The sequence below is a fragment of the Bidens hawaiensis genome, unplaced genomic scaffold (genome assembly GCF_021521415.1).
Source record: "Bidens hawaiensis isolate Kalapana, Puna unplaced genomic scaffold, B.hawaiensis_p1.1 tig00001382_1, whole genome shotgun sequence".
NCBI lineage: Eukaryota > Viridiplantae > Streptophyta > Magnoliopsida > Asterales > Asteraceae > Bidens > Bidens hawaiensis.
This window is the reverse complement of record NW_027491078.1, coordinates 1,687,829-1,701,358: the sequence shown is the minus strand read 5'-3', so window position 1 is coordinate 1,701,358 and position 13,530 is coordinate 1,687,829.

Here is a 13,530-nt window from a genome sequence, read left to right as displayed (position 1 = left end):
AATGTTTAATAGTTGGACTGCGATGCGTGCGCAGCGTGCCAACAATGTTTCTTAATTATGTTTGACAATTATGTATTTTTTATTTGTAGAACCAAGGATGTTTCTTATTAATGTTTATTTATGCACTTTATTTGTTTCTTATTAACGTTTCTTGTTATATTTGTATTTGTAGTTACATGAATTATGATTTTTAATTGTATAATTATGCATTTGTACGTAGACATGGCAGATTCAAATATAGTGAGAGGAGTTACTCGGAGCAAGCATACCTGGACAAATGATGAAGATGCAAAGCTAATTGATGCATTAATGGAGATACATGCATCCGGAAAGTATGTTGGTCCTGACAATGGATTCAAACCAGGTTATTTAAATGGTGTTCAACAATTGCTAGATGTAAGTCTTCCTAACTCTGGCCTCAAAGCAGAACCACATATAAAGTCTAGGATGAAGACATGGAAGACACACTTTAGCATTGTATATGATATGGTGCATACAAGTGGGTTTGGTTGGGATGAACAAAAATGTTGTATTATTGCCGATGATAGTGTTTGGAATGAATACGTGAAGGTATATTCTAAAAAATATGTTTTTTAGATTTTAAAATTTTAGTCTAATTTATTTGTAATTGTCTTGTAGTCTCACAAAGGTGCTATGAATTTTAGTGACAAGTCATTTCCTTTCTATGACAAATTGTGTACCATATTCGGTAAGGATAGAGCTACTGGTAGTAAAGCAGTTGACCTTGGAGAAGAAGATGTTGTTCAAGAGACGCAAAAAAGCTCACCTGTTGATATTGAAGACTTTGATTTTGTTGATGAAGCCGTTCCAAATGTTGATAGATCTGAAGGACAAACAGGAAGTGTAACAAGCAAGCGCAAAAGAGGTAGAAGCACGGATGCAGATGAGATATATCGAGAGTCTTGCAAAGATATCAAGGAAGTTTTGCTTCGATTTGGGGAGATGGTGGGTGAACAACTTAGCAAAGAAGGATGGAGGCTCGTGAAATCTATGAAAAGGTTAGTGATGAGTTGAAAGCTTTACCAGGTATCACTACGAAAAAATGGTTCAAAGCAGCTCATTTGATTGGTAAAGATGTGGATCTAGGACGTTCTTTTCTTGCGTTGACAATAGAAAAGAAAATTGAGATGGTCGAGTTGTATACCGATGGTTCAATGGGATAGTTGTGTATGGTTGAAGTATGTTTTGTATTTGAATTGGTTTTAACTATTGTTGATGTTTTTTGCTTAAAAACTATGTTTTGTATGTGAATTGGTTTGATCAATGCATATTTTGGTTGGAATTTATGCATCTTTTTATATGTTTTTTATTTTTTAATAAATATTTGTTATGAAAAAAATACTTGTGCTAATGATAAAGTTGATATAATTCTCTGTTTATTTTCTATGTACCAAACAAGAGAAATGATTCTCAGCTATATTTCTCTACTGAAATCTCTGTACTACCAAACAGAACAGTCAATTCTCATTCTCCAGACCAATTCCCTTTCTCTGCAATTCCATTTCTCTATAATTCCATTCTCTATACCAATCACCCCCCCTAGTGTTTATGAGATTATCATAGTTTTTTATTTACAACTAGTTATTTAAATACATACAAATTCAAGTGGTGAATTTGATAACAAAACAACAGTTAACAAACAATGATTTTTGGCTAACTCCAAAATATGGATTGATCAAGAAAAACTTATTCAAGATGACTCAGTCTACATAGGGTAACCAAGATTATGACTCGGTTTATATAGGGTAACCAAGACTTCTTAGACTGACTCAGATTGTGGGAAACTAGGACTTGTATTCTAACACTGTATTCTTGAGTTTTTTATTTAAAGGTTTGGAAAAGAAAAGATAAGGAAAGTTTTCTTTTTTCATTCTTGAGTTTTTTCATTAAAAGAAAAGAAAGAGAATGGAAAGAAAATTTATGGTTTTTTTCCTTCAAAACTTTCCAGCAAAATATGGTCTGATTCTGAAGGAAAGTTTATAGTGATGTACAATATTACTAATTTACCCTATATTTTCCGTACTATTTAACTCAATAATGAGGACGTGATTGTAAAGTTACAAATTTTTTTCATATCTTTTCATTTCTATTTAACTCAAGAATGTAATTAACACTTTCTTTTTTATTCTTTTATTTTAACTGGAGAATGTCTTTTAAATATATAATTTCTTTTCCTTTCTGCCCATATCCAATTTTATCATTTCTTTTTCATATATTTTAAACCCAAGAATGCACCGTAAGTAATTGTCCCTTACTTGTGAACTAAGTAATTTGCTAATTAATAGGATAACTAATAAACTTCTTATAATCCTACACTTTTACTTGCGACCTAAGTTTCGGTAATTTGTGGCCGATTGGGGAGTTGTGTATATTCGGACATGGTAAATAAGAGAAATACATTTTTAAATAATAAATTATTATAAAAATTGCTAATCATTAATTAAAAAAATGATATTTGTGCTTTTTAATATTACAGAAGTACGAATTACGTTTTATTTCTTTAAGTCAAAATCGGCAAAAGGTCGCCGACTAAATGTGATTCTTGCTAAGGTTGACCATTTATGTTCGATTCTTAGTAGCTAGGCGGAGTTAAAGAAACTCGTCTCGACAACATATCTTGTAGTGAGTACTCAGGGAGTAATCGATATTATAAACCTACTTTTACAACATGCAAACAGACACTAACAAGAAAACGTGTAAGCATAATATATTAGTGCTGACTAATTTATTCGGTTGAAGTTGTATTCGTTGGATTCGTTTAATATCTCAACCCATTAAGGAAAAAAAAGTCATGAGATAAAATAGAATATATGCATCAAGAATATCATCTATAGAAAACAATATTATATCATTACTAGTACCAAAAATACAAAACATAAAAGTATACATTATTGAAGCAAAGAATAATATAGGTGCAAGTGGTGCTTGTGAGAATAAAATAATTGAATCCTTCCGATAAGAATTGGAATGAGTGTGTAATGGACAGCAAATCAAGTCAAATTTGGTAAACACAACCAAATTTCTATTTGTAAATGAAATGGATCCCACATTGGACCAGATTTTTAATCATTTGTAGGTAAATGTTGGTGTCCTTATAATTGTACAAATTTTGGATTACAAGTACAAAGAATTTTCTGTTTTCGGTTCTAAACCACGAAAATCGCACGATTATGTATGTGATGCGAATGTTATCGCCTTGTGACTCGATTTTTCGAAACGTTAAGTGTGTGTCACATATTTTAAAATCAAGATATGAATGCATTGGTTTTATTACTTTATGTTGTGTACTTTTATATTCGTACACCATCTCTTAAAACTCACACACCCTACATACGATCGTATAAAAGTTATACGATCGTATGGAATTCCACGTGACAAAAGTACACACAAGTACGTAACACTGACGTACGGAGTTTGACTGGAAGTCATACGATAGTATGACTCCCATACGATCGTATGGAAACAAAAAAAAAAGAATTGATCGAGCTGGATGTGTTTAGAGTTGTGATATTATACGGATATGATTGCTAAAGGAAATATGATATAATATTCCGTATATGCTTATCCTCGTTTTACGTATTGACACAATATTCTGTGTATTATTTGACTAGACACAATATTTCAGACGTGATATAATATTCTACCGGTTTTAATATATAAAAGTTTAAGCCTTTTTTCAAAGTTATAATTTATCAAAGAAGTTATACCCAAATTTTGAATATTAAATGGGTAGTTAACACACACATCTTCAAAGTTATAATTTCTCAAAAAAGTTGTACCCAAAGTTCATAAGTTGAACATTTGAATTTTTTTTTATCTTAAAATCTTATTCATGGGTCAAATATCTTGTTAAAAAAAAGTTTAGATTACATCGAAACAGAAGGCAAGCGGGCAACAAGCTGCGTCGCTACCCCCTTTTTGAATCATTCTTCAAAGTTGCCGGTTGTTAAATAAATAAAAAAAACTCATACGATCGTATAAGAGTAATACTATCGATTGGAATGTTCCTGAACAGCCGACCAAAGGTCTGGGAAAAGCTGAAAAATTCTGCAGTCATACGATCGTATTAGTTCCATACGATCGTATGAAGTCCAAGGATGTGTAGATAAATCAAAGGGTATTTGGATAACCGGAGCCAATAATAATAATAGTTTGGTGTCCGTGTGAGTATAGTGTACCGTTACTTTTGTTCTTCCCATCATTAACAGACAAGAATCAAGTGGTGGGGTTGTATTTGTTGTTTTTGGTCTAGTATAAGATTTTCTTGTTTGATTCCCTTTAAAATTAAAGCCAACTTTTTTGGGTTTTTCTATAATTTTTTTAATATTCGTGAAATGTTCATTAAACTTTCATGAAATCTAGAGGTAGAGGTCGCGGTGGAGGAGGTGATTCTAGCTCAAGAGGAGGCGGCAGAGGAGGTGGTTCAAGGCCAAGTCAAAACCAAGACTCACCGCAACAAATGTTTAGTCAACAACCCCAAGACTACCAATTCCAGTCATCTATGTTTGAATACAAAACACAAATGTTTCCAAGATCTTATACTCTAATTGCACCCGGACAATACCACTACGAGATGCGTTTGCAATGAGAAGCCCGACTTATAAGTCCCAGCTTAGTGTCGAAGACCGACCGCTCCCATTGTATGACGACAAGAAGAATGCAGAAGATTTGCTGGAAACACATTTGAAACATTTAATTTAGGTGATGATGATGACGATGGTGAAATGGGAGTTCAAGAGACGCAATATGAACAACCCAACCAAGCAAACAAAAGAAAATTCAAAGGCCAGATATCGAGTGTATTATAAACAAACGATCAAGAGGCGTCGTTGGCTAAAACATGAATTCATATTTTCAAAACAAACCAAACCAATACTGACTGAAACCGAATTCCTAATGCTCCGCTAGTGACAATTCAACTAGTTTAGATTAAACTACATTAATAGATAAATGAAAAATTATGTAAATAGAAGAGAGTATTCTAGTTATTACAATAATAAACATAACACAATAAAAAATTATTTGAAAGTAAAATATAAGTGGACGCTGGGCTGGTTTCACGTCGTTTGTCAGTAGACGACAATCGGCTCTAAATGACATATTTTTGTCACTTTTATATAAATTATATGTTAAGTTTTATTTTTCTATATCTTTGATATGTGGCATTATATAGATTTTTCATCAACCGGAAATGTGTTTTTTCACACTAGTTTAGACACATAAATATACGTAATTGTGAGTATTATAATCATAAATCATATTTATTGAGTTTGCGTTATGATATGTGAGAGAGCTTCGTAAAGAATTAAACTGTGTACAAAACAGAGTTGAGATGAATGAAATATCATTACTTGAAGTACTGTGTTTGAAGTATGAAGATTGGACGAAAAAAGAGTGGAACGAGTGTGAATTTGTCTTAAAAAGGAGGGAAAGAGTTCGAGGGAACCCATCCTTTAATTTGTTTTTGTAGCTGAAGAAACTAGTGGGGGTCTTGCACCATGACTCGCACACCCGCTCGTGGTGTGGACGATAGACGTAATTTGGTTCTTTGATGACACACTTTGTATTTCGCATAGTTTAGAAGCTTGTATTTGGTTTAGATGAGTGAGAGATGTATACCTTAATATGTAGGAACCAATATTGTTTACATAGCCAAAGGAACTACCAAGCGACAAAACTTTCGGGTCGGAATAAGTTTCATGATTCAGTCAGGAATTTTTTCCTACGGGGTTGCTATCTTATGATACTTGGATTTCTAATAACCCGGCATCATAATTCTCGGACTTGGCATGTTGGCCCTGGATTTAATTTGTTGTCATATTTCTATGTGTATGAATTTAATTTTACACATTGTTTAGTATATGCTCTCAAAAGTCAAAAATGCCAGAGTTACATTAGATTCTGGATAAATACGTGGATTTAAACGCAACACCTTAAGGATGTTTTCCCCAACCTTTTTGCAAACGATAAATACAAGTGCAAAATGTTGCGGACACGTTTAATATTCAAAACCAGTTGTGGGTATGGATTTAGAAAAGACGAATCTTGAATCAATTGGAGATGGCAGAGTTAGACGTGTGCTTCTCAGGCTACTACGACTGGTAGCACTTTCGAATAACAAAGATGAATGGGCTTGGTTAAATGACACACTCGGTAAATTTACAGTCGCTGATCAATGAAACAAGCATTGTCTAATGCTTATGGTTACTGGAACAACTGGATGCCTAAAAAAGTGAATATTTTTGTTTGGAAAGCGGAGATGGAGAGATTGTCGACCGGAAGATGGAGGTTGATAATAATATGTGTAGAATTTGCGGTATCAACTCAGAAAACGCAACAACACCTTCTAATCTCTTGGCAAGTTGCTGATGGTGTATGGCAAGCAATTAGTGGTTGGTGTCATGTTCCACCTATTTACGCGCTCTCGGTTAGGAACTTGCTCCCGCTTCATAAAACAACCCCTCAATGTAAAAAAAGAACGTTTTTCAGGGTATAATTATCATCGCTTGTTAGTCTATTTGGAAGACGAAAAATAAGGTTATATTCATTATTCTCCAACAAAGAAATCAGGGTCTTTAAGGTGGCAGTAGACGTCAAGTCCTTAGGGTTTTCTATGGATAAAAAATAGGTCTACTATTAAGTCTTTACCTTGTAGGGAGTGGTGTAATTTTTTCTTTTTAATTCATTTGTTGTTTTATTGCGACTTCTTGCTTATTGCTAGTTGTCTTCTAATAAAAGTTGTCATTTGAAATAAAAAAGAGAAGAACGAATCTTACAAAGAAAATGTGTGCTTTTTATTGGCGATATATGCTATCAGAGTGATGGGCTTGTCTTATGGGCCCATAACTTATAGCTGGTAAGGGCCTTGATTGTTATAAAGATAATGCTTTCTATAAGGGTTTGGGCTGGATAAATATGAATTGACCCAACTAAGAATTTAAACTTATTATATGTCCTTAATAATATGTCACACATTGAGAGAATGAGAGGTTGGAAAAGACACCCGGTTCAAGATCCGTAGTCTGTTTTATATGCGAATATGATTCGATAGTGAAACCGGATTCACTTGATTCTGTTTGATTTGTTACGCAACATTTTGATTTGTGTGAAATGCTGAGCGGTTCAAAAAGAAAAGAAAAGAACAGAAAAGAAAGACGTTCGATGCAAAAAAATGTGGTTATTTTTAGGTATGATGAAAATTCAACTGTGTAAAACCATACAATTATGTTGCAAATTAAGCGGGGAAATCTGGTATGACACGGCTAAGCGAGTTTAGATTTTTTTTTTTAAACATAACTAATCGACAAGTCTAGATTTTTTTAACACGGTTAATTGACTAGCAAGAAATTAGACAAAAAGGAAACAAAACAATTACAAAGCCGAAAGCGAGTTTGAATGCCAAGCTATCCGGCTAAGCTTAATTTTACAATTCCCTTTAACAAACCACAAACACGAATAATTAGCAATATTAAAAGCGGATTCTCTCATTGTGTTGTTACAATCGAAGACCGTAGCATTCCGATAGTGCTAAAGCACCCATCAAGTTGCCATCATAACAGTATCATCAAAAGCTTCCTTCTTCTTTGTTAGCGAAGCCACATCAAGCTAAGATATCATATCAACCGGAGTTGTTAAAATTGGCAAATTGCCAAATCCATCCATCTTATGATCATTTACCAAGACCTCTCAAACAATTATACAATCCCCAAACACATCTTCAACCGTCTCAACCGCCATTGAACAACATGAACATAGACCGGTTTGAATTTAAGAAAAAAAAAATCCGGTTTATGCACCTCTACGCACCTAGCTATTCATATTAAATACCCTTAAAACTTAACAAATATTTATTTGTACATTTACTATTCACCCTCTAATAAGTTTTCTTGTATTAACAATTATTTGTGATCATATAACCTTTTTTGTTTATCAATAAACAAATTTTAAGTATCTAATAATGAGAAACACGTCAACGATAACGGGGGAGAATTGAAAAGATGATGTAAAGTGGATTAGTTAACATTCTATAAATTTGGTTTTGTCTTTCTATACCTCAAAGCTATTTACTTTCATTGCACATCTTCTTTCTATAGTTCTAACAAGTGTTAATCCATACAAGATTAGTTTTTAAAGTTTAAACCAAGTCATTTTTAAGAAAATCTATTCACCCCATCTGGTTATTCACATATCAAATGACACTATGTGTATATAGATGTTAGTTCCTATAAACAGCGGAAAAATACACACAACGTATATAAAAGATCAGTATGCAACACATGTACTTAAACTTAAGGTGTACGCGCCAGCAAAAATTATATGTAATTTTAGACACGCTGTTATAGTGGTCTAGACACACTGTTTTAATTGACTAGTTCATTCATACTTTAGACCTAAATAACTTATACACGTCGTTTTACGTTATATATACCAGATTCAAACGCATTGTTGTAATTAAACGATTCAATCATTGCACATGCTTGGTTTGGAATTTTAACTTTGTATTTAGTGTTTTATTACTATTATTACTTTATTTTATTATATATTATTATTGTATTATAAAGAAACAAAAGTATGATAATAATAATAATAATAATAATAATAATAATAATAATAATACGTGAGACCTTAAACATGTGTTTTTATATCCATAAATGCGGATTAATCATACCAAAATTCCTTCCTGAAAATGTGTGTCCCATGTTAAAGGTTTGAATTTTGTACGAGTGAAACAAAACAACCCATTTTTTCCCCAATAATGTGACATACTATTTATTTTGATTCATAATGACGGCAAGTAATGACAACTAATATTGTTATAATGATTTATTTATTTTGTGCAGATACGATAATATCATCCAATTTAGGATCATTTTCCATATCAGACTACCGGCGTCGTTCGTCCATCCCCTGACCGTCGACTAGGTGAGGTGTTGATCCATCCCCACACTTGGAGATCCATTCGTGAGTTCGTGCAACATTAGGAGTGATATTAGTTCATTCAAGGTTTACGGCTAGAAGAACAAGAGGCCTAAGAGGCATAGGGATGACAATGAAACCTGAACCCAATGGGAAAACCCGAAACCTAACATAAATGGGACGGGTAATACCGACCCGTTAGGGTTTGGATTAGTTTTGAAATTTTTCGCGGGTTTGGGACGGGTTTGGGGTTTCTAATATACCCGATTACCCGATAACATAGACCCATTTACCCGATTATATACCCGATGTACCTGATGTAGCTTATTATACTATATATACTAATATTCCAAATATATTATTTATCGAAACTTGTTTATGTCATTTATTTGAGATATTTTACATTTATGGTAACCATCTTTGTAATCAATTAGTTATATTTTATCAAAACCATGTAAGAAACCCGACGGGTTTTTAGCCGGGTATACCCGACGGGTATGTAGTCAAAACCCGATATGAACCCGAAACCCGATGAGAAGACCCGAAACCCGACGGGTAATTACCCGATTAAAACCCGACGGGTTTGAGACGGGCTTGGGATGGACTTTTATAACCGGGTATGAGTTCGGGAATACCTAAACCCGACACATTGTCATCACTAAAAAGTATGATTCGCGGTCTACACTAAAGTATGTTTATTCGAGGCACACTAAATGAGGAAACATTTTTTTGTAATCAAACGCAATAAGATACTATACTTTATCTACGTCATGCGATTCGGCGGTAAACACCTTACCGTTAGACCACTATACGATAAATAATAATTCGAATATTTGAAGTGGGCATCAAATTAGGTTCAGATGTCTTGAATATAATTACATAAACTATACTTTTGAATAATAGATTGTTCAATAATAAAGTATTCAGTAGTTTGTAGAAAGTCAAATTTACTTTATTTATTTAGATTTTATCTATTATCCATCTATATAATAAAAGAGTGGGTTTTTAAAAAACCTTTCTTTTTTTATAATTAATAAGGAGGCCTCAAAGTGCCACATAATAATTCTTTTTATATTTTAATTATTTTAAATTCAAAACTCAATATCTTTCCTTTTATGTTAAATTAACAAGGAGTTTTCAAAGTGCCACATAACAAATGGGTTTTTTTCCACCTAATTCTCCTTTTATTTTTCATCAAATTTTTTCAAAGTACCACATGACATTTCTTAATTATTTTTAATTACTTTAATTCAATTTCAAAATCAAACTTGATATGCCTATCAAATTCAAAATTTTTTTCATCCCAATTCACATGTTAACCCTAGCAACCACTATCTACCTATTACACTAAAATTCATCAGTATTCAAGGTAACTATCAAACACTTTTAATCTGATTCACATATTCAATTGTTTCACCTTCACATATTCAATCGGGTTAACATCCTCAGTCGGAGTCAATCGATTCACCTATATATATTCAATCGAGTTCAATCAATTCATAGGTTCAATCGATCAATCTTCTTAATGCGATTCATTTAATCCAAATCATGTAATGTGATTCACTTAGTTGGTTTATATATAATCCGTTGTCTTTCAATTGAAACCCTAATTCTATGATCATTATATAACACCACTTTTTTACTTAGAGATATATTACAAACAAAATAAAGTATGTCATCAGTTATCGATAAGTATTATTTAAATAAATACATATTATATTTAAAAACACACATTAAAATATCCAAAAAGCAAGTTGATATAGTACAAGATTCAATGTTTAATAGATTAAAGAGTAAATATCTTCGAATATGCAATGTTTGAATTACTTTTATTCTTAGTTGATTGTTTTTGAAGAACAATGAACTTTTTATTGTTTTTAAATATTTAAAAACACACAATAAAATATCCAAAAAGCAAGTTGATATAGTACAAGATTCAATATTTAATAGATTAACGAGTAAGTGTCTTCGAATATGCAATGTTTGAATTACTTTTATTCTTAGTTGATTGTTTTTGAAGAACTACAGACTTTTTATTGTTTTTAAGGAGATTGTGTGTTCTACATTTAGCAATACTACCTTGCGAATATCTCTATTTAATATTAATGATGGTATATTTCTTTAAACTCTATTTTGTTACTGATTACATAATAGTTATTTATTTATTTAGTACGTCTTTAATTTTTTATATAGGTATCACCAATGAGAATTTAGTCTTTACACAACAAATAACACAATAAAGATTGACCACAAATTGTAAGTTTCTTTAAGTGGCCATATTACTATCACTATTATATATATATTAAAGTTTAGCTTTATTAAAGGAAAACCGTAGGATAAGAAAAATGGTTTGTGATAACAAAAAGAAGAACGCATCCCAAATATCTTACCAGTCTGTACATCATAATGCAACTTTATATCACCCTTATCATACAGTTAATTGTAAGTAATTTTAAATGATCGGCTTGGGTTCATGTTTAGTTCAAAATAATTGTAAGTAGTTTTATTGAAATTTAATTGATATACATTAAAATTTTCCGATACATATGTTGCAATGACTGTAAACCAAATTCAAGGAAACATTTAGAGAATTGTAATTTATATTTTTACTTAAAGTAGTATAATTGTTTCTATAATATGAACCCATTACCTATATCATTATGTATATATATGTTTTTTTTATTTTGTTTTATTATACTTTTGATCAACCCATGTGTCACACGGGTTCTAACCTAGTAACTTAATAATTTAAACCATGATTATTGTATTCATATAGCAATTTAACCCCCCACCATAACAAAAAGGAAAAAGGATAAAACTTAAAAAGCATAGGTAGAGATTAAGGCATCCAAAGTTAATAATGGGAAGTCACTACAATAAGAACATATTCTTTCTTTGCTTAAAGAACCCAAAAGAAACATAACAAGCCACTTATTTTCTTTTCTTTTCTTTTCTTTTCCTTTATCAAAAGTTAATTATTCGATTCATCACCACTTTCTTCTTAGTGCTATTCCTTTTCTAGGGTTTCTATTTTGGTGAGAAAAAAATTCTATCATTTATATGATCAAAAGAGAACTGCTAGAAAATACATAGATTCATGTATCTTTGGCTTTGACTGTAACATGTAATGCAGTTATATAATCGTTTATCCATTATCTTTCTCTTTCTCATTATATCTGCAGAACACACACAAGTGTATTATGTAATTCTTAGATTTCTCTACGCAGCATTTGTATTAAATGCCAAAATGGTCTCTCTCCCATTACATCACTTTGCTGTTGTATAACCGGTTAAGAGCGAAACAAAAAAGCTCTAACGATAGAGGTAAAAGATACATGGGGAAAAATAGCCAAATATAAATTGTATCACCATAAGAAATAGTGGGTATATTAGGGGACGTTCTCAAGCAAATTGGATAATTTGGTGATTCGTCGTCTTTTCTTGTTCGCCGTTATTCGTTAACAAAGGTAGTACGTAACAAAACACTCAAAAGAAGTTGTTCCGGGTTCTATGAAACTCACTCGATTATTGATGGTGGTGTTCAAACTAAAAATCCTAGCAAACATCTCACATGGAATGAAGGGATGAAGATATTTGAGGACTTATCTATGAAGAAAAAACCATGTAAATTTTTATTCATTACTTCATGTGTGCCCAGCTTCTTTATATGATCATATAAGTAGCTAAGTGAAGTGCATGAACTAGTAGTTGTAAGAAGCTATCAAAGGATGATCACATGGTAATAGTCATGTACCAAGTACAATGAGTTACAAGAAAGTGATGTGATTATAAGACAAGGATGGGGAAAAGGTGTGATTGAAAGGTTTCATAGTGCCCCCAACAATAATTGATGCATATCATGTGTACAATGTTCTAATGGACAACAACAAAAGGTAAATATCATGTTGATTGTTAGTTGTCGCATTCGTTAAGACGAAAGATCCAACCCACTTGTGTATCGCTGATTAATATCAATATCCATCTGTTTTAAATTCTATGAACTTGGCCGGTAAGCCCAGGATGACGATGCATGACTCCGATTTGTCATCAAGGCAATCACAATGGATTTATGACTAAACAAAACTCGGAAAAAAAAACGTTCTTGATAAATTACCGTTTTCTCTAATTATGTTTAAAGGATCACAAGTACAGTTTATTTGGTCCAAGATTCTTTGTAAAAAGAAACCCTAATTATCTACAGGGACATATCAAAATGATTGAAACATGTCCCCCTATTGGCCTTCATCACGACAAACTATTTTGGAGATATGTAAATGTACACATTAATGAAGGCTAATAACAAAGCACTAGGGGTTATTTCACTAGCTTGGATTCTTATAACTTATGGCCATTGGCAAAGATATTGGCCTACTTTCTTTTTATTTATTTTTTAAAATCTACTTCTAGCTTTATCTCCATTTTCCATCATGCATGTAACCTTTTAATATATATCAAATATACATTCTCTCTAATCGAAGGTATTGGATCCAAAATTGAGTCAAAAGGCAAGTGGGATTAAAAAGTTTGTTCTTTAAGCTTGAAGAAGATATGCACTTAGGTGGGTGGTACCCCAATGACAATGAAATAATTGAT